The sequence below is a fragment of the Astyanax mexicanus genome, chromosome 22 (assembly GCF_023375975.1).
Source record: "Astyanax mexicanus isolate ESR-SI-001 chromosome 22, AstMex3_surface, whole genome shotgun sequence".
NCBI classification, from domain to species: Eukaryota; Metazoa; Chordata; class Actinopteri; order Characiformes; family Acestrorhamphidae; genus Astyanax; species Astyanax mexicanus.
Genome location: NC_064429.1, coordinates 959,499 through 980,839, shown reverse-complemented (window position 1 = coordinate 980,839; position 21,341 = coordinate 959,499). Strand labels below are relative to the sequence as shown.

At 39.1% G+C, this 21,341-nt stretch overlaps 1 long non-coding RNA gene across 1 annotated transcript; it reads left to right on the top strand.

The window, feature by feature from the left end:
• Positions 1-18,646: 18,646 nt before the first annotated feature.
• Positions 18,647-21,049, top strand: LOC125787075 (uncharacterized). Its single transcript, XR_007428996.1, has 5 exons — positions 18,647-18,708; positions 19,642-19,702; positions 19,780-19,830; positions 20,045-20,109; positions 20,201-21,049. It is a non-coding gene; the product is annotated as an uncharacterized LOC125787075 (long non-coding RNA).
• The last annotated feature ends 292 nt before the right edge of the window (positions 21,050-21,341 follow it).

The following is a 21,341-nucleotide window of genomic DNA, read 5'->3' as shown; positions in this document are numbered from 1 at the left end:
AGATGGAAAAGATCTCAGTGCCTGGAATACTTGTTTACTTTCAGTCAATACAGAAATAAAAAAAGAAAAAAAAACCCTGAGAATCCCTTTAAACTTCAACAGCAGCAACAACAAAAGAAGAAAAGTTTGTGAAATTACCGTATTAAAGCTCACCTTCCGCGAAAATCCGATTTTTCTTGTTTTTTGTGGAATACAGTAGGTCTCTCCGAGTTGAATGTGTACACCTGCTCATTAAACTGTTTTGCAGCCCCCATTGTCTGCAGGAGCTAAGCAAAGAAATCCCCCCTCCCCCCCTCCGAAAAACGGGTGAATTTTGAACTCTTTCTGCCTACGTAGGCAGAAACTCACAGACCAGCCCACCTTGGCTCGAGAAACTCCCAGAGGCGGAGCTGAAGCGACGCAACATCACCGCTCATCAGTTAAGGTGCTTGCACACTGCACGCGGTAGGTGCGGCGCGGTACGCTGACCCCCATAGGATTCAATAGTGTCTAGAGCGGTAGAGCGGTGCGTCGCTGCCGCGGAGCAGAGCGGAAAGCGGCGCGTTTCCCCGCCCATAACCACGCCTCCACCGCGCTACCGCTTACCGCGGGCAAAGTTCAACATGGTTCAACTTTGACCTCGCGGCAAGCGGTACCTCGGCAGAAAACGCATGACGTGAACTCACGCGACTAGAGAGAAACTGTAGTCCAAACAACAATAAACGTGCGCGAGAGACTAATAATAGCGATTAGTGAATCCCCTCAGCTGTACATCACTTCCCTACACTCATATAGAGATAACAGGAGGAAGAGAAGAATCAGAGCTTTGTTCTGAGGCTGAGAAACATATACAGATCCACAGAGGCTGTAGAGACTCAAAACTACAAAACACCGCTCACAGAGGTGATGGGTTTTAGAAAACTCCGCCTATTATCAGCAGGAGACGCTTGGCGTCAGCAGCAGCGCAACGCACCCGCAACTGACCAGCGTAGAGCAGAGCGGCAGCACAGCGGAATGCCGCGCGGCATACCGCGTTCAGTGTGCAAGCACCTTTAGGAGGTGGGAGGCAGTGAGCGGCAGAGCGGTGGAGGGGCGTCGCAGTGCTCCTAGCCAATCAGAGGAGAGATATTTGCATGCTGTTTGCATGTATAAATATTCATGAGCAAAGCTGGAATCCGGTCATTTTGGACACACCCCTAAAACAGTCCATTAAAAAAGAGCTATACAGAGACACCTGAGCACTTTTTTTTTACAAAAACGGCTCACATGTCATTCATTCATACTAGAGACCACAACTAGACATTTTAAAATGAAAGAAAAAACGACGGAAGGTGACCTTTAAATATTATCCCTCTGTATAAAGTAATCTTGTCTGTTTGGGCGAGCTTTAACGTATCTTAGCAACGTTGGCAGTGCGTCCCATTGGTAGCTATAGATCATTGCGAGAAGCGCTGCTTAATTTGGGTATTGTAATTGTAATTTCCTGGCAACCTTACAAATTCCAGTTATCAGCACTAATACAACTATTTACATAACGATTTTCAGATGTCTGAAACCACCTGAACCATTTCTCCAGAAATCCCACACTACTCTTTTATAACATACTTAGCATGTAAAATAACTAAATCAGAGAACCCGACAATTATATGTGTTTTGTTCATTTCTTTCTTTTTTTTTTTTTTCTGTTTAGAAAGGCATTACAGAAAAACATACAGAGTTACTTATTAAGAGTTTTAACATTGCCTAAAATTATTGAGCATCCATAACAAAACTATATACATCCAGGGAATACATTTGCATATCAAAAAGTCCAGAGCAGCAATCGAAAAAGAAAAATGAATATAAATAATACATTTATACATAAAAAAAAAATATTCAGTCCTTAAACCAATCAGAGTTACATCATTAGCTTAAATTACCACTCAAGTGTTTCCTTCTATGTATATTTCTAACAAGTCATCTGGTCTTATTTCTAATATATACTTTGTCCATTTATTCCAATGTTTTTTAAACAAATCCATTTTTATATTCACTGAGAATGTTATCTTTTCCATTAGATAAATCTCCTTAGTTACGTTTATCCAGTCATCTAAGGTTGGTCCTTCCTGTTGCATCCATTTTCTGGTCAGAGCTTTTTTACTGGCTGCTAAAAGAACAGCCAGCAAGTATTTATCTATTTGTTCTATGTCAGGGTGAATATAGCCTAAATACAACATCTTACAATCTAAAGGGAACTCCATTCTAAATATATGTTGAAGAGCCTCCAATATATCATCCCAAAATCTTTTTATATTTGGACACCCCCAAAATAGATGATAGTGGTTTGCTTCTTGGCATCCACATTTCCTCCAACATATAGGTGTAGTGGAATCTATATGGGCAGTCTGCTTTGGTGTAATAAAAAAATCTAATTACATTTTTCCAGCAAAATTCCCTCCATTTTAGTGATTTGGTGCTTTTCCATTGAAATTTCCATATGTTTGACCATTCTTCGTCTGTAATTATCATTGCTCCCTCCTTTTCCCATTTTTGTTTGACATATGATGTTGAGTGCGTAGCTATACTCCTGAAAGATTTATAAATCTTAGATATAATTTTATAACATGCTTCATCTTTAGATGAGTATGCTTGGGTCATCAAATCTATAAATTCAATTTGCTTGTCCCCATATTTTGTCTTTACTTTTTGATTAAAGTAACTTCTGATTTGAAGATATCTATAAAAGTCTTGGTTCTCTAATAAGAAACGTTCTTTTAGTGTTTGAAAAGTCATAATTTCTCCTCCCTCTACTATGGAACACAAAGCTGTTATTCCCTTTATTACCCATATTTTCAATCTGCTATCCAATCTATTTGATGGGAATTCTGAATCATATGCTATCCATGTCAAAATTTTAATATGGTCTGTCAATTTATATTTTCTAACAACAATGTTCCACATCTTCAGTGTATGTTTTGCCCATGGGTTGTTAATTTCTTCTATATGTCTTTTTAAATCTCTATCTGCCAATATAGCTTGTATAGGGATATTATGGGTTGTAATATTCTCTATAGATTTCCACTGTGCCTGATATTTTGGATTACACCAGCACACTATTGCTCTAATCTGAGCTGCCCAATAGTAATTCCTTAATGATGGTAGGGCCCATCCTCCTCTTTCTTTTGATAACAGTAAAGTTTTAAACCGTATTCTGGGCTTTTTTCCATGCCAGATGAAGCGTGAGATCATTTTATCCCATTCTAAAAAATATTTCTTTTCAATTTCAATTGGGAAGGTCTGGAATAAATATAAAAATCTTGGCAATATGTTCATTTTTATTGAGTTAATTCTTGAGCTCAGACTCAGGAAAGGAACAAGACTCCATCTATTTAGGTCTTCTCGAATTTTTGTATGGAGAGGTCCATAGTTTTTTTCCCATAATTTAGATATATTTTTTGTCAAGTTAACCCCAAGATATTTGATTGATTTTGTATTCCATTTTAGAGAATAGGTGTCCTTAATAATTGGAGGTGGCTCATAGTTATATGTAAGAATTTCTGTCTTGTTTATATTCAACTTATATCCCGATACCGGCCCAAAATCCTGAAACTGCTTCATTAATTCAGGTAAACTTTTATTTGGATTACCCAAATAAATTATAATATCATCCGCATAACATGCAATTTTATGTTCCACATCATTTATATTAATACCTAGAATTTTTTTATTTTGCCTAATACATTGGGCCAAGGGTTCCAAATATAACACGAACAGTAAAGGGGACCAGGCACAGCCTTGTCTGGTACCTCTCTTTAAAATAAAAGATTCTGTCAAACATCCATTAATTTTGATTCTTGCTATTGGGTTATCATAGAGTGCCTGTATACTTTTAATTATAGTTTCATGAAAATTAAATTTTTCCAAGACCTTATATAAGTAAGACCATCTAACAGAATCAAATGCCTTTTCGGCGTCTAGACTCAGAATCATTGCTTTTATTTTGTTCTGCTGAATGTTATGCATTATATGTAATGTTCTTCGGATATTGTCCTGTGTTTGTCGGTGAACTATGAAACCTGTTTGGTCATTATGAATCAGATTTGGGAGGAACTTGTCCAGTCTCTTAGCCATAATAGATGTATAAAGACGATAGTCTACATTTAGTACGGATATAGGTCTATAAGATCCACATTCTAATTTATCTTTGCCCTCTTTTGGTATAACTGATATTTCTGCTTGTCTCCATGACGGAGGAATTTCCGCCTTCTTTAATGCCCAGTTAAAAGCAGACAACAAGATAGGAATTAGTTCCTTTTGGAAGGCTTTATACCACTCTGCTGTAAATCCATCAGAACCTGGCGATTTGTTTCCCTTTAATCTTCCAATCGCAGTTTTAACCTCTTCTTCCGTTATATCTGCAGTCATTTGACTGTTTTGGCTTTCAGTCAAAGTAGGCAAGTTCAAAGTATCTAAGAAAGTATCAATATCTGATTCCCTCCCTTCTTCCGGTCTAGAATATAGTTTGTGATAAAATTTTTCAAAGGCTTTATGAATATTTTCCTGTTTTGTTTGTATAACGTTATTTTCCGGATCCTTAATTTTAAAAATTGTACTGTTGGTTTGTTGTTGTCTTAATTTTCTGGACAATAGTTTCATTGATTTAGAACCATCCTCGTAATATTTCTGTTTTGTAAACATAATCTTTTTTTCAATTTCTTGAGTATATATCATATTGATTTCAGTTTGCACTTTTTTAATTTGTTCCAATATTGACTGGGTTTGGTTATATTTATGCTCTTTTTCTAGTTGGTCTAATTCATTTTGTAATTGTTGTAGTCTTTGGAGTCTTATTTTCTTCTTCCATGAGGCTAATGCAATCAGTTTGCCTCTTAAAACTGCCTTAGCCGCATCCCAAACAATATGAGGTGGAACCTCCCCATTATCATTGTTTTCCAAATAGGTGCAGATTTCAGATTTAATCTGTGTTTTAATTAGCGGGTCATTTAACAAGCTTGAATTAAATTTCCATGTTGTATTTCTAGGTTTACAACCTAAATCCACACTTAAATATATTGGTGAGTGATCACTAAGGTCGATTGTTCCTATATCACAACTATTAACCTTTAATCTGTCTTTACCAAACATAATAAAATAATCTATTCTAGTATACACTGAATGTCGAGATGAAAAATAAGTATAGTCCTTTTCCTTGGGGAACAAATCTCTCCAGACATCGATAAGTCCGATATCTTTCATAAGTAAGTTAAGCTTACGAATAAGGGGTTTTGGAAAGGGTGCTTTCTTATTTGATGTATCTAGATCTGGATGTAAATGGACATTAAAGTCCCCTCCACATATTAGTGCTCCCTGTGTTTCTGAAATTATCATATCAAAAATATTTTGGAAAAAATTTATTTCACTCCCTGGTGGGGCATATATATTAAGCAGTGTCACCAGTGTACCATTTACCTTTCCCCTCACCAGGATATATCTTCCCTCCTTATCTATACATGTATGTATTTTTTCAAATACAATCTTATTGGAGATTAGAATGGCTACACCTCTTCTATGTCCCGAACAATATGATGAGAAATACACTTGGCTGTATCCCATTCTACTTAATTTCTCATGTTCACCGTCAGTTAAATGCGTTTCTTGTAGGTATACAATTTGGGCTTTTTCTTTTTTCATTTTTGATAGTATTTTAGCTCGCTTGACTGGATTTACTATGCCGTTAACATTAAAGGAAATAATTTTAATATCTTCTCTACTCATTAAGGTTATTTTGGTTTATCATGTCTAGAAAAAAATACACAGATAAATAAATGAACCATATGCATAAACATTCCCTGTAGGTTAAGTAACAGAACTTGCAACAAGTATAAACAAAACGAAAAAGAAACATCTTAGAACATGCTTCCAATTGAGGGGTCTTAACAAAATGACCCTTCAATGAGCTATTGATGGTTCTTAGCTGTGGAGGGAAAGCCTCCTCTACGGTTAGTAGATATAGGGCCCTCCTTTGCAACATAGCAATTGTAGCAGTAACAATTCCAACAATTCTATATGTACCACTTTGCATACATGTATATATTAAATCCACCAGAGATAATTAGAAATGAACGATATGACAACTGTTATAGCATTTCTTAAAAAAAAAGTCGGCTGAAAGTCAAATAAATGCGCAAACTCAGACACTTATTGGGGATCTGAACAATTCCGTTCACCAGTATATCAGTTATGTACCTTACAGTTGTATCGTTAGTTTACTTAACTCTTGGTGTAAAGGAGACTTCAGTCACCCGCATAGTTTATCTCCTGAAAGGACGCAGCCGTTCTTTAAAGTCAGGCATCTTTGCTGCTTTTTCCCCGCGCTGCTTCGGTCCACAGTCCCAGGCATGTCGTTCCAGTTGTTCGGCGAGGCTTTCTGTAGCGCTGGTCTTTTTAACTTGAAATCCTCTCGCCTCCAAACCCTTCGCGGCTTCTTCAGCCGTGTTGTACAAATGTGTTCCGTCCTCATAAAACACCCGTAACCGCGCCGGATAAGGAGTTTGGAACCGTATTTGCTTGTCCTTTAGCGCCCGCTTCACCTCAGTGTATTCCTTTCGTTTCCTCAGCACCTCCGAAGGGTAATCATGGTCAAAGTAAATCCTTTGTCCGTTCACGTGGATTTGCTTTTTCGCCCAAGCCTTTCGAATGGTTTCCTCCTTCATTCTAAACGTAGAAAATTTGACCACAATGGATCTAGGCTTGTTGTTCTCTGCCGGTTGCGGGGCTAGCGCCCTGTGGGCGCGTTCAATCTCCAGGTCTGCTGGAGGAATTCCAAGTTCATCACACAGAAGCTGTTTCACAAAATTGCTAACAGACTCACCCTCCGCGTGTTCGGGAACATTGTAGATACGAATGTTGTCCCTTCTTGAGCGTCCCTCCAGGTCAACCATCTTTTTTTCATGTAGTGACTGCAGTTTAATCACCTTGCGTATCACCTCCTCCATGTTCTGAACCCGTGTTTCCACATCTTCAATACGGTCCTCAGCCTGTTGAATTCTTTGGTTTGTTTTGTTCAGTTCTCCTTTAATCTCTTCCAGTTGCTGGTTGCTCTCCCTTCGAAAGCTTTGAATCTCTCCTAGAATAGTTTTCAGGTCGACTTCACTGTTTCCCGGCGCTGCTGGTTGTAGCCCGCTGGCTAGTTCTTGTGTTGCCATGTTAGCTGCACCCTGCGTTTTTTGTTCACTCCCTGAAGTCTCCGTCGTGCCTCTGGTTCTATTTTTCTCTCTGGTCATTGTCGCCCCCCCGTACAGATGTTTTTTCTTAAAAATTTGTTTGAATAATAACCTTTTAGAGGGGCAAAAATAGAAATTGTCGGAGGAGTAGTGCAACTATGCTGCCATCGCTCTCGCCATCTTCCCGGAAGTCTGTTTTGTTCATTTCTTTCTCCATTTTATGTTCTCAAATGGAACCCGAATGATAGAAATAAAAATCAGGATTTTATTGAATGTCTGGGCCCAAGTGTCTACTTTAGCTTAAACCTAGAATGACAATCACGCTATATATAAAATTGAATATTCATACCTGTCAAGTTTTGGACTTAAAAATAAGGGAAATTTTCCGTCACCTGCTTCGAGTCGCCCACCAACCCAACCGAGGTTCAGAATCCCTTATATTTTAAGATAGGTTTACAATAAATCTAAAATAACCACCTGGGAACATTTTACAAACTACAATTAGATTATCAGAATCTGACAGGTCTATCTTTGTTGACACTGAAATGTTGTGGACATTCCTACATATGTAATTCTAATACTACACCCTAAGTAAAACCCTTTTCTAGACATTTACATGAAATCATCAGCTTTTACAAAAATGACATGGACCAGATATATTGCATAAGTAAATATTAGTCCAAAGGGGCCTAAACAATTAATAATTTAATTAATACTTCTTTCTATTGATCAGTCCAGTCCTGTCAGTCAGTTAATTTCAGCCCTCTTCACATTTTCTCTCTCTCCAGATCAACCATCTCTTCTGCCCCTTCTAAATATTAAATTACACCACAATACTCTTAAACTAGCCCTGAACTAATAAAAAATAAATACAGTTTCGTTCATTATAGCTTACAGTAGGCCTGCAAACCTAAATTAATAAACACAGTTTGAAAATGAAATAGTTATTGGCTGATCAGGGCAGGTTGAACATCTAATTGTAAAGTTAAGCTAACTGAGTCACAAGCTGTATTTTCTTAAGCACACAGTCGGTTTGATCCGACTGTTTCAGAAACAACGTCATCATAGTTTACATGTTTAGCTCCGTTACCTCGCTGTATATCCAGATATGCTTTAACGTCAGCTGCTCCGACTAGCTCTCACAGCGAGGGGGGCGGGGCTTTCCTACATTGCGCTCCGCGAAACCAGGAACCTGATTGGCTGTTTCACCTGAAAGGCGGGACTTTCTCCTAGAACCGGCACTACCATTGGTTAAGAGACACACAGTGACCAGTGCCCTGTCGCCTCAATAGTAAAGTTTTTTTTTTTTTTTTTTTTTTTTATATAATACGGGAAATTTACGGGAAAATACTAATACGGGAGGACGGCGGGAAAGAGGAGTAAAATACGGTAGTTTCCCGGCCAAAACGGGAGACTTGACAGGTATGAATATTGCTTACCTCATTAACAGCCTGGGCAACTGCGACTTCAAGCTTGTCGTTCTGAATCCGCTCTCTTTGTAAGCCGAGTTCCGAGCAAAATCGGCGTAGGTTTGACCTTGAAACCCCTCCAAATACAATGAGGTCCTCTTCCACAGGTTTTGGCGCCAAACAGGAGAGCCCACGTAACCCTTTCAGACTCTGAAATCCATTATATTGGACATTATGTTGTTCAGTTGTTTTTTTTTTTTTTTAAGTTTTGTTGCACATAACAATAACTGAGAGCTGCTGTCCATCATTTACAAACCAGTGAAAAAGTGAAAAATTATTTCGCCGGCGCCGACGCGAGTGGCTGCCTGTTCCAGTAGCTCCGTCTCCTTTGTGTGTGTTTTCGAGTTTTTTTACGTTTATTTATCGTCTCTGTGCTACTACACATGTCTAGTGTGCATCTTATTTATATCCTAAGGATATTTTTAGTGTAAACATGCGGGGCAGCGAGGAATATCGTGTTTATTCCCGTGAAGAACTGCTGGCCCTTCGACCCGCGGGACGTGGGGGCATTGTCCACACAATACCGGGGGAACTAAGGAGGAATTACCGAGGCTGTAGGGCCGGAGCTAAGCTAAAGGCTAAGCTAAAGGCTAAGAGTACGGAGAAGCGCTGGAGGTACAAACCCTCAGTTCCGTCGGTGGTTATGGGGAATGTCAACTCACTGACCAACAAAACCGACGAGCTAGCGTGTCTGGTGAAGAATCAGAAGCTCTACAGGGAGTGTAGCGTGCTGTGTTTCACCGAGACCTGGCTCACCCCCGACACGCCGGATGCTAACGTGGAGCTACCCGGCTTCTCTACAGTGAGAGGGGATAGGGACCCGGCGCTATGCGGGAAGCGGAAAGGTGGGGGAATCGCGCTTTTCATTAACAACAGATGGTGCAACCCTGGACATGTAAACGTGAAGGAGGTGATCTGCTGTCGGGATATTGAACTGTTAGCGGTGAGTCTCCGACCTTATTACATGCTCTCTCATGCGATCCTCGACTGTGTTTACATTCAGCCAAGAGCGGACGTACAGGCGGCGTGTGACGTCATCCACTCCACCGTCGCAGCGCTGCAGACACAGCACCCTGACGCCTTCTATGTGATTACTGGTGATTTTAATCACGTAACGCTGGACTCTACACTGCCTGCCTTTTTCCAGTTTGTGGACTGTCCCACCAGGAAGAACAGAACCATAGACTTGCTGTATGCTAATGTGAGGGATGCATACAGGGCTATTCCACTACCACCGCTGGTGAGATCAGATCACAACCTGGTGTTCCTACAGCCTCAGTACAAACCACTGGTACTGAGGCAGCCCACTACCACACGCTCATTCAGAGTCTGGTCTCCTGAAGCAGAGGAAGCCCTAAGGGACTGCTATGACACCACTGACTGGAGCGTGCTGCTGCACCCACATGGTGAGGACATTGAGGGGGTGACTCACTGTGTTACAGACTACTTGAATTTCTGTATGGATGTTGCTATTCCCTCAAAGACTGTACGCTGCTTTCCAAACAACAAACCTTGGATTACCAGCACCGTCAAGGACCTCCTCAACCAAAAGAAGAGGGCATTCAAAGATGGAAACCTGGTAGAGCTGAAGCGCGTACAGGGGGAACTCAAGGTACGTCTTAAAGAGGCCAAGGAGTCTTACAGGAAAAAGGTGGAAAGAAAGCTGCAAGATAACAACACGAAGGAAGTCTGGGGTGCGATGAAAACCATCACTGGGTGCAAGAACAACAGCGGCAACCCAGCAGATGGGGGTGTGGACAGAGCAAACCAGTTTAACAACTTTTACAACAGGTTTGACTGTCCTGCTCCTGCTGCCCCCTCCTTCTACCCCCCTGCAGCTTTACCATCATCTCCATCTCCACCGCCACCACCATCATCATCTCCATCTCCACCATCTTCATCATCATCATCATCATCATCATCACCACATTACCCTCACCTCCATCTTCACCACCACCACCACCACCACCCTCATCACCTCCATCATCATCTTCATCACCCTCACCTCCACCATCTTCATCACCACCATCACCCTCACCCCAACCATCTTCTTCATCATCACCACCATCACCCTCACCCCCACCATCTTCTTCATCATCATCGTCACCACCATCAACACTATCAGCTAGCAGACAAATCAGCTCCTCCAGTCCACCAACCTTTACTGCAGACCAAGTCAGGAAACAGCTGAGGAGACTTCACTCCAGGAAGGCAGCTGGCCCGGACAGAGTGTGCCTAGGGAGAGTTCCTGCCACGTGGAAGACAACCTGCCTCGTTCCAGTTCCTAAGAAGGCACACCCGAAGGAGCTGAATGACTACAGGCCGGTTGCTTTGACATCTCACGTGATGAAGACCATGGAGCGACTGCTGCTGGACCACCTCAGACCTCAGGTCCACCACTGCAGTTTGCGTACTGTGAAAAGGTGGGAGTGGAAGATGCCATCCTCTATCTTCTGCACAGAGCTCACTCTCATCTGGACAAGGGGGGAGGTGCTGTGAGGGTCATGTTCTTCGACTTCTCCAGTGCCTTCAGCACCATACAGCCCCTACTGCTGAGAGACAAGCTGATGAAGATGGAGGTGGACATGCACCTGGTCACCTGGATCACTGACTACCTTACTGTCAGGATCAGGTGAGTCTTGGTCCTCCCAAGGTTTCTTCCTCCTCCTGCAGCTCTGAGGGAGTTTTTCCTTGCCTCCGCGCTCACTGGGGGTTCTGTATTATGTATATTCTATGTGTAATGTTTTGCCTGATTCTTTGTCCTGTAATCATGTTTCTGTAAAGCTGCTTTGTGCCAACACCTGTTGTAAAAAGCGCTATACAAATAAATTTGATTTGATTTGATCAGGGACTGCTCCTCTGATACAGTGATCAGCAGCACAGGAGCACCACAGGGGACTGTTCTCTCTCCAGTCCTGTTCACACTGTACACATCAGACTTCAAATACCACTCGGAGTCATGCCACATGCAGAAGTTCTCTGACGACACTGCAATCGTGGGGTGTGTGCGTAATGGTGATGAGAGGGAGTACAGAACCCTGGTTGAGGATTTTGTGGTGTGGTGCAAAACTAACCATCTACAGCTGAACATCTCCGAAACCAAGGATATGTGCATAGACTTCAGAAGGTCCAGGCCCTCTGCTCAGCGGCCAATCTCCGTCGAGGGGGTCAATGTGGAAGTGGTCAAGTCCTACAGATACCTTGGTGTGCACCTGGACGATAGGCTGGACTGGTCAGTGAACACTGACTCCCTCTACAGGAAGGCCCAGAGCAGACTGTACTTCCTCAGAAGGCTTGGGTCCTTTAACATCTGCCAGAAACTCCTGCTGATGTTCTACCAGTCTGTGGTAGCCAGCGTCCTCTTTTACACTGTAGTGTGCTGGGGAGGCAGCATCAGCAAGAGGGACGCTGGACGACTGAACAGGCTGGTGAGGAAAGCTGGTTCTGTGTTGGGACTAGAGCTGGAGTCCTTAACACCACTGGCAGAGAGGAGAGCCCTCAGCAAGCTGCTGAACATCATGGACAATGTTCACCACCCTCTGCACAGCACCATCACCAGGCAGAGGAGCTCATTCAGTGGCAGACTGCTGTCCCAGTCCTGCTCCACAGACAGACTTCGAAAGTCTTTTGTCCCTCAGGCCATAAGACTTTTCAACTCATCTCAGCACAGCAAACTGAAGACTCTGTGACACCTTTTCTTTCCAGCAATTCTGGCCACATCATGGACATACCCCCATCTATCTATGGTCACACTATCTTGCTGATGCCCATAACACTATTTTTATAGTTCTACCCTATTTTGCACTAGTAGTTCATTCACTAGTTCATTCATCTACTGTTTACGTATCATTTGCACTGCTAAATTTTAATTATTATATAACTGTGTTTGCACTTTCTGTATGGCGGACATCAGTTATCCTTATCCTTACTTTATGCACATCAACTGGTGTTCGCTGTCTATTGTGTTCAACTGCACTACCTCCATTTTACATCACACACACACACTAAAGACTGTACTTTTATAATTTCATTTTATTTTTTATTTTGTTGTATTTATATGTATCATTTATATTTTTTTTTATCTTTTTGTAACTTTGTGTACTATACACACCTGCTGCTGGATGTCAAGAATTTCCCCTCGGGGATCAATAAAGTATCCTATCTATCTATCTATCTATCTATCTATCTATCTATCTATCTATCTATCTATCTATCTATCTATCTATCTATCTATCTATCTATCTATCTATCTATCTATCTATCTATCTATCTATCTATCTATCTATCTATCTATCTATCTATCTATCTATCTATCTATCTAAAAGTTTACCAACCAACTAGCTCGACTTCACTAACAGCACTGGAAAAAAGCTGTAGTTCAGAGAAGGCATGGCAGCACTCTATTTAAAATATATATTTTTTTAAATCTAATTTGGAACACTTTATTTTATTATATTAATTTTATAGTTTAATCATGGTTTGCAAAATAAGAAGGTCAATATCGGTTATGAAAGTAACAATGTTAAACACAGACTTCCAATACAATGTACATTTAACCAAGGTTAAATTAATTAAAATATCAAAACTTTGAATATTTACATATTAAATGAAGACATATTTGAGAAGCACATTGTTGTTTTTAGAACAACAATAATTTGATTATCTCTTTCTGCTCTTTGTTAAAATTCGTGCTGCTATGTTTTGTCCAAGTTGCAGTGTATAATTTTCTTGAGAAGTTCGGTAAATTCAGCACGCATTTTTCCTCATTATTATGTTTTTTATTTCTCGATATTTTGAGAATTGTATCTAAAGTAATTTCTTTAGATAAAAAGTCATTATTTTGAGAAGTCATTACTTGACTTAGTATCTCAAAATAACACAAGATGAACAATGGTTTGACCATATTACATTTAAATGTATCAGTGGCGTTTTTTCGTTTCTTCAACTCTCTATTCAGTTCAAGAATCAAACTGACAAAATGTACACGGACCGTCTGAACAGAATAATGTAGCTTTATATAAACGGTATGGCTAAATCCAATAGATCAGCTGAACTCAGTCTATTGCACGGAGCGGAAAACCGAGTGAAATCTAGTCATTGTATGTTTTAATGAGCATATAAACATTTTCTGACTGTTATTTACACTTTAAAGTATGAAATTACGTGGACACTATTTTATAATAGAAGTAAAAAGTCGCCGACCCGAAGAAACGCGAACAAATGAATCCTATCCAGCCTTACACCATTCCTCCAAATCAACAGCGCCCCCTCGCGGCGGCTTGTTCGCTTGTTGCCACATTTGTGAATTGAGTGGTGCATTTGTGTGTGGATTAGGTGCAAAATGCGAGAGGAAAGTCTCAAAACCCAAAATACGCGAGAGGAAATGAACAAAAAACAAACGTGATCCACAAATGCAGATGCACATTTTATAAATACATTTTGAGACTTCAGCTTAAAAAATATGCAAGTACATGTAAAAGAAATGCTTTCAGTTTCACATGCAAATAATGATTTATATATAAATACTAGAAATGTGTATTTATGAGTTTAACAGCATTTGTACAAATTGCAGGTCGCGAGACACAGACTGAAATGTATTTATTTGTGAACAGTTGTCATACCTGACTGGGATCAGGCAGAGACAGAGAGAAAAGGGAGACACTGCTGGGATAGAATACGAAGCAGTTGTGTTTATTAAGAAACACGGGAATAATATAAAACTCAAAAATGGAAAACAAATGAAAACACAATGAACATGCAACAATAACTAACTGGGGAAAACTAGAAACAAACTTAGAAACTGACAAATAAAATGGGACTGGGCAAAGTAAAGAAAAAGCTGAAAAACGGGAGAAACGGAAAACGGCCAAAACAATAAAACCAGGAAGTGGCCAAAACAATAAGACCATCGCGTAGCGCGGTACAACGGGGAAAACGGGACAACTAGGCTACAAACTAGAACGAAAAACTACTAAGCAGAGCTTAGGGAAAACGGCTAGACTAAAAAACTCAAACTGGGCAAAGAAACAAAATAAGAAAATATAACAGAAAATAGGCAAAGGGGACTCCGGGAAAACGGGAAGACAGGATCGTCTGAGAGAACGCTTTGTACAGACAGCTAACAGGCTGGAACCGCAGGGAAACACAGACCTTACTCGGCGAAGAGTGGAGGAGAGCAGCGTGCTTTTAAGCTGCTCTCCGCAGCTGAAGCCAGTCTGTGATCAGGGCTGAGCAGCCGTGTGTGTGTGTGTGTGTGCTCTGAAGGAGCGGATGTCCTTATATGGGCATAGTGCTCTCTCAGAGAGTGCCGGAGGGGGGGCGCGGTTGCTCAGGCCTGACAACAGTGAAATGTATTTGTGATGTATGTGTAATTTATGGATTATCATTTACACATTTGTCAGGAGTTTTGAGACTAATCTCTCTCCATATATTTCTGCTGTTAAATTAACAAGTTTTTCATATTTAATAAACATGTATATTTTGTGTTGATAACGTGTGTTATGATGAAGTGATTAGAGCTCCTAGAACACTTTAATCAGTTGCAATTTTCTCACTTTATTCCAACACTATTCGATAACTTTTACTTAAATGCTACATGTTATCTTCATTTTAAATGCTGATATTATATTCAAGTGTCAAATACTAAATGTTACAAATAGAGGGCTTGCAACAGATTATATTGTTTTCTTTAACGATGGTTGCCAGTAACTAATCTTTCAAAGCAAAATGTCTATTTTCACTGCAGTGACCATAGGTAAAGAATTGAACTAACATTACTGCTCCACTGAGATATAAATCAACAGTTATTTCTGTTTTAGAGTGTTTAAACTCAATGGCAACACAGAAGTTAGACATTTTCTTTTAGGCAACCATCTTGGAAAAACAACACAAACCCTCTGTTTAAGGCCCATATTGTCTGGATTAAATGAAAATATTACTGTAAACAATTCAGTGCAATTACCGGACTGATTTAAAATGCAGACATTAACATTCAAATAAACTATTACTATCAATAAACACTACTAGGAACACCCTGATAACTTTCGTAAACAACTATTACCCATTTCACCTCTGTTAATAATACAAATTAGCAGTTGCTTGTCAACACCTTTATTTATAAACAGAAATACAGGGTCAAAATAGCAACAATATTGTGACATAAGTTCAAAACTCTTTACTCCAAATAAATTAAACCAAACATATCAGTTCTCATGGTCCTGATGGGCTCTACAGCTCTTCACTTTTAAAGAAAAATATGAACTGAAATTGAAAAGTGCTGACTATAAGAAAACTTAAAAGAAAAGGCAGGGGGAGGAATGGCCCCATCAACATGGTAGTTACAGAGTTGAATAAACTTTAATACAAGTTCCCAACAATGAACTTGATTTGTTGTGGTTAGCTGATTATTCAACTGAAAAAAAAAAACAATCAACCTCCAAAACATTGGAGAGCATGTTTAAGACTTACAACTCTCACCTGGAGCTGACCAAATCACATGTGAAACAGAATCAGACAATGTAATAAAAATCTTGTTTTATAACAAGTGTTCTTCATCATTTAATTTAAACACAAGAGAAATGTATATACATATATATGTGTGTGTATTTTTATATATACAATCTGAACAGTGAATTTATTAAACAGTTTTTTTGTTTTGGGTTGCTGATTGTTCACCCTGAAAATTAAACCTCCAAAAAGCAGGAGAGTACTGTAAATGTGAGATTTCAATTTCTTTCATACATTTATATAAGGTCCTAACTATGAAGTCTGATTTGTTGTGGTTAGTCGTTTATTCACCTTGGAAAAAATAAAATAAAAATTCAACCTCCAAAACATAGGAGAGCAAGTTTGAGTCTTAGATTTACTCTCACATAGAGCTGACCACATCACATACAAAAGAGCAAATTTTCCTAACAGCAGCAGTTTCGTTCAGACAAATATAAAATATTTTAGAGGCATTTTACAGCATGGAGGTAGTGTTATTCAAATGTAAACAACCAAAGAAAATTAATTTTATGGCAAGTTAATCAGTGAACTCGGATTTGCTGATTGTTCATCGGAAAATTCAACCTCCAAAACGGAGAGCAAGTGTGAGATTAAAGGTCCTCTCACCTGGAGCTGACCACATCACGTACACAACAGTTTTTCTTACAGGAGCAGTTTTGTTTTTAAGTTTTGAGCTTTTCTTGAGAGCTGAGTCGTATCCAACTCCATTACCAACTTCTGAATCACCTCAAAAGTGAAGTGTAGTTGTGATGGGTATCTCATGTTCAAGGAGTAAAAAAGTCCAAACAACATGGCTACTGCAAGGGCCACGTTACCAAGGTCCTGAAGAACCACAACACCTTCAATGATGATGCCAACATCAGAAGAGTCACTGCCTGGCGTCTCTCTGGTGACGTAGACGCCCACTGTAGTTTTTTCAATTGCACTCAGTGTAGCAGCCTCAGCCATATCCTGTTTAAAGATAAAACATTTTTTTAGAATGCAGCAATTAGCAGAATAGTAGATGGCTGTAGCCAAAGACAGCCCTTCCAATGAACCATGATATTCATGGTCCATTTCTACGCAAGAAAAACAAACAAACTGGCATTTATTTAATCTCAAATGAAGAGAAACCTTGAAGATTTAAATTAGTTTCTGTGTGAAAGATATTAACCCACCAAAAGCCAGACTAAGCCAATAAAATGATTTCATATTTTCTTTTAGACTCTCAATCAGGATCATACAAGTCTGGTACTGTTTGGGCAATGAACATTCAGGCAAAAACTAATGTTAACATGAACTTGTTGTTTTTATGTTCCTGGATGATTTTGATCATTAATCTGGACTCGATATACTTCAGGGCTGTATCTCAGTCCCAGTTATTCCCTTGTCAGACAAGTCAGCCCAAAATTGTCAAAATGGGTGGTTATTCACTTTCATACAGGGTTCCTATTGCTTCAGACAAGTTAAAATGAAGACTTTAATACTTCTCTAATGCCCCTTTAAATTAAATTTAAGACCAAATTCAAAATAAGCACAAATATGAAAAACAAACATTTAGCCAAATGTTAATTTAAACATAAAACTGGCTGAGAGATGAATTCTGTAAACTATTGTCACGTCTGGCGCTGTTAGCTCCTCTGTCCCTTCCACACCCAGCTCTAACGGAGGTTCTCAGGTCAACAACTACACTACCCAGAATGCACCACCCGCTGACATCACGCACACACCTGATCACGTGACACCTCACCTGCTTCCTCCAGGAAGTCCCGAATACTGATTACTGGCACTATAAAAGAGCACTCCACACAAACACCCACGCCGCGTATTGTAGGTTCTCCTCTTTACAAAGCGGTTCTATATCTCTTGTCTTCAGTTTATCTCGTGTATGACCTTGCTTTTGTTTTTCTCGACGCCGATTATTGCCTTTGCCTCTGATACTGGATTGTTTGTGTATTACCTGGACTGTGTTTTCACTACTGCCTCTTGGATTACCTCTGATATTGGATCTCTCGTGTATGAACTCTGGACTGTTTCATGGTTATGGTATGGTTTTGTCTTCATTGCTCCTGTTTATGGTGATTACCTGTTTTTCTGTACCGACTACGTTTTACATCTGTTTATTTTATAATAAACACTGTTTTATCAGTATCTGTACATGTCTGCATTCTGTACAAACCATAACAGTAGCCCTGTACGTTTTTGGAACAACTATTTTTTTTTTAAATATGATGACTCCAAGTGTGCAGATCTTCCTAATCAGAAATATTGTCCATCACAAGAACCAACTATTGAACAAACAGATAACAGAAAAGATTCAAAAAGCAATGGGACATTTCTATGTCACTTTAAATGCATTTGACCAAGCAGTCATATGTAAGGAAGATTAATCAGTGAGTAAGAGTTCAAGTGATGGTATGTGCTTGCTTTAAGTGTTCAAATGAAAGCTTTCCTCAAACTTTAATCCAGTGGTTTAATCAATTTATCATCTGTTTTTGCTTTTTAGGTGCAACACAAAAAAACAAAAAAGGATCCAGTCAAAATTCCAGTGACTGCTGCACACACGTTCACTGGTAAGAGGATTTTTGGTATGATTAATTACTTAATTACTATTTTTTTTAACAAAGAAGGGTTGTTAACACTACATCTAACTCCCAACCTGGTGAATTTTGGTGTAGAAGGGGGGAAAAAGTGGAAAATCATAAAGTGACTGAAAATGATGATCTCTAAACCTTTTTGCTATTCAGCACCCTCATCCAAACCGCTGTATGTCTATAATTTAGGTACCAATTCTCGGGCACCTCAGGATATGCTGCCAATATGGGTTCAGCCACTACATCCACATCACCAGAAAATGGCATTTTTCTGTTATTTTGTCATTTGGTTTTAAAGAAATTCAACATGTGTATTTGCATAACTTGAATTTGTGTAACCTTCTTTAGCTGACACATGTCCTGGACCCCATTAAAGATCCACATGTACATATTGCCAGTGTAGGACATAGTGTAGCAACATCTTTCTTTTAATTCTGCCTTCCTCAAATTATTGCAGTGTGCTATATGCTGCATGTTTTGGGTCAGTAGTGTCAGTTACATTAAGTGAAAATTGTATGGAAGAATATGTATATACATTTTACAGGTATTGAAACCAAAGGAACGAAATGAATTTTCTTGACCCTGTTGAGCAGTCTGCATTTGGACAATACATTGCCACATTCAGGTTCTCTCAAGTGTTCTGCATCTGTTCTGAGATTACAGTAGTTCAGTTTTAAACTGTAATCTATTTTTTTTCCTCCTTTTTTTTATGTTCCATATAAATTTTCTGTTTATTCTGTGTTCTGCATTGCTGATCAAGCAATTGTTTAAGAGCTTAATAATATTAAGAACTGTTACTAAAAAAAAAAAATTCTCCTATTCATCATTGAAAATGTTGCCTGTCTAGACTAAAATATTAATATGTGCAGAGCAAAATATTGTATGTTTTTTTTTTTTTTTTATTGTTTGTAGAAAAATAGCAAAAATGATTGATGCCAAAACTTGGACTGAGAGAACTGCAGATTCATTTGAGGTAAAATGAGGATTGCACTATGATGGTTACATTAAAAACTGATGAACTGTGATGGTTACATTGCATAATTCTAATAGGAAATCCCAAGACATAAAGGAGGCAACAACTGCGGTATATATGTGCTGATGGTAGGTAGAAAGGATTTTTACTAATGTCAGCTTTTAAGTTGCTCATTATCTCTGTAGCCTTTCATTTGAAACTATTTCTTTTCACTTCCGATAGTATACACTTTACATTGCTCTGGGTCAGAAGTTTGTTTTTACAGTTTAATTATCGTAACTTTCTTTCAAAGTACATTCTGTCTATTGAGTTGGACAAAAAAAGGTTATTTGTTTATTTCAGGAAGACATGCCTTTCATCAGACGATGGTGGTGTACTCTGCTGATGACTAACTTCGCTGTGCAAATGTAGGTGTATATATTTTAATGGTTCTTATTGTGTGCGCGTGTGTTTTTTGTTTGTTTTTTATATTTTTACTTTTTGATTTGATGCATTAAGGCCAAGATGCAAGTTATCTGAAGGAGAGGATGGAAGTGATGAGCCTCCTTATAAGAAACAGCACCTCCAGGAACAATCAGATTGCACAGGTATACACTGATTTTTTATTTTTTTTTGTATTATTTTGAACAGTGTGATAGATTACAACCAATCCATTTTCTCAGATAAGGTGATGTACAAATTTGCTTCATACTCATGCAGACAATGTTTTGTTAGGTACACCTAACTAACTGATTAACAACAGACTGCATGGGTGTTGCTATTGAGTAAATGCTAAACCAGATACCCACAGAAAAAGATTTGAGTATAAGGTGTTCTGCTCTAATTATGTTCTACGGTGTAAAGAAATAATTCATATGGAACCAAGGAATAGGATAATGTGAGTAATATAATGTATTTAATAAGTGATTAAATATATACTGTTGTGTGTACATGTCACTGGTTAAATATGCGCTACACCGCGCTGAACTTAGTTCAGAATCAGCTTCTTATCACTGCTAACGCCGCGGCTTTCCTCTCACTCATTCCCGCAGTGGAGTAAAATAATGTATTCAATGCTTTGATTAGATCAGAGCTTATGTGGCATAGTCAGTGCTGATTGCTTTTTATTTGCCTGACAGCTGCAGTCCTGACTAGATATCTTCATGTTGTGATCGAGAGGTGTTTTACTGTTCACAAAAATGTTATCACACAAATGTATATACAGGTGGAAGAGAACCTGAGGACTCACAGGAGAATGCAACAATCCTGCAGGTTTCTATTAAATATTTTAAATATTTCATATTTTTAGAGGATGGACAACTTGCAGGATAATGGTCATTAATGTGTTGTTGAACAACTCAAACAGAGTGAAAGGAAGATGATTACGTATGCAGAGAAACAGAAGGACAAAAAAGTGTAATTTATAGAACTCATTCTGTTGTCTGTGTGTCCGTCTCCCGGTCTCCCATAGATCCCAAATAAAAATTTTACAAAGGATCCTCCTGGAGGTGGTTCTGAGTCAGGGGGATGTATGTATGCCGTAGATTCAGGGCGATTGTTGGTCATCCAGGATTTAAACAGTTGGCGTGACTGTAAGTTTTGCCCATACTGTGCCTGGCACATAGATTTTAGAAATGAAGATGTAAACTGGATTTAAAAA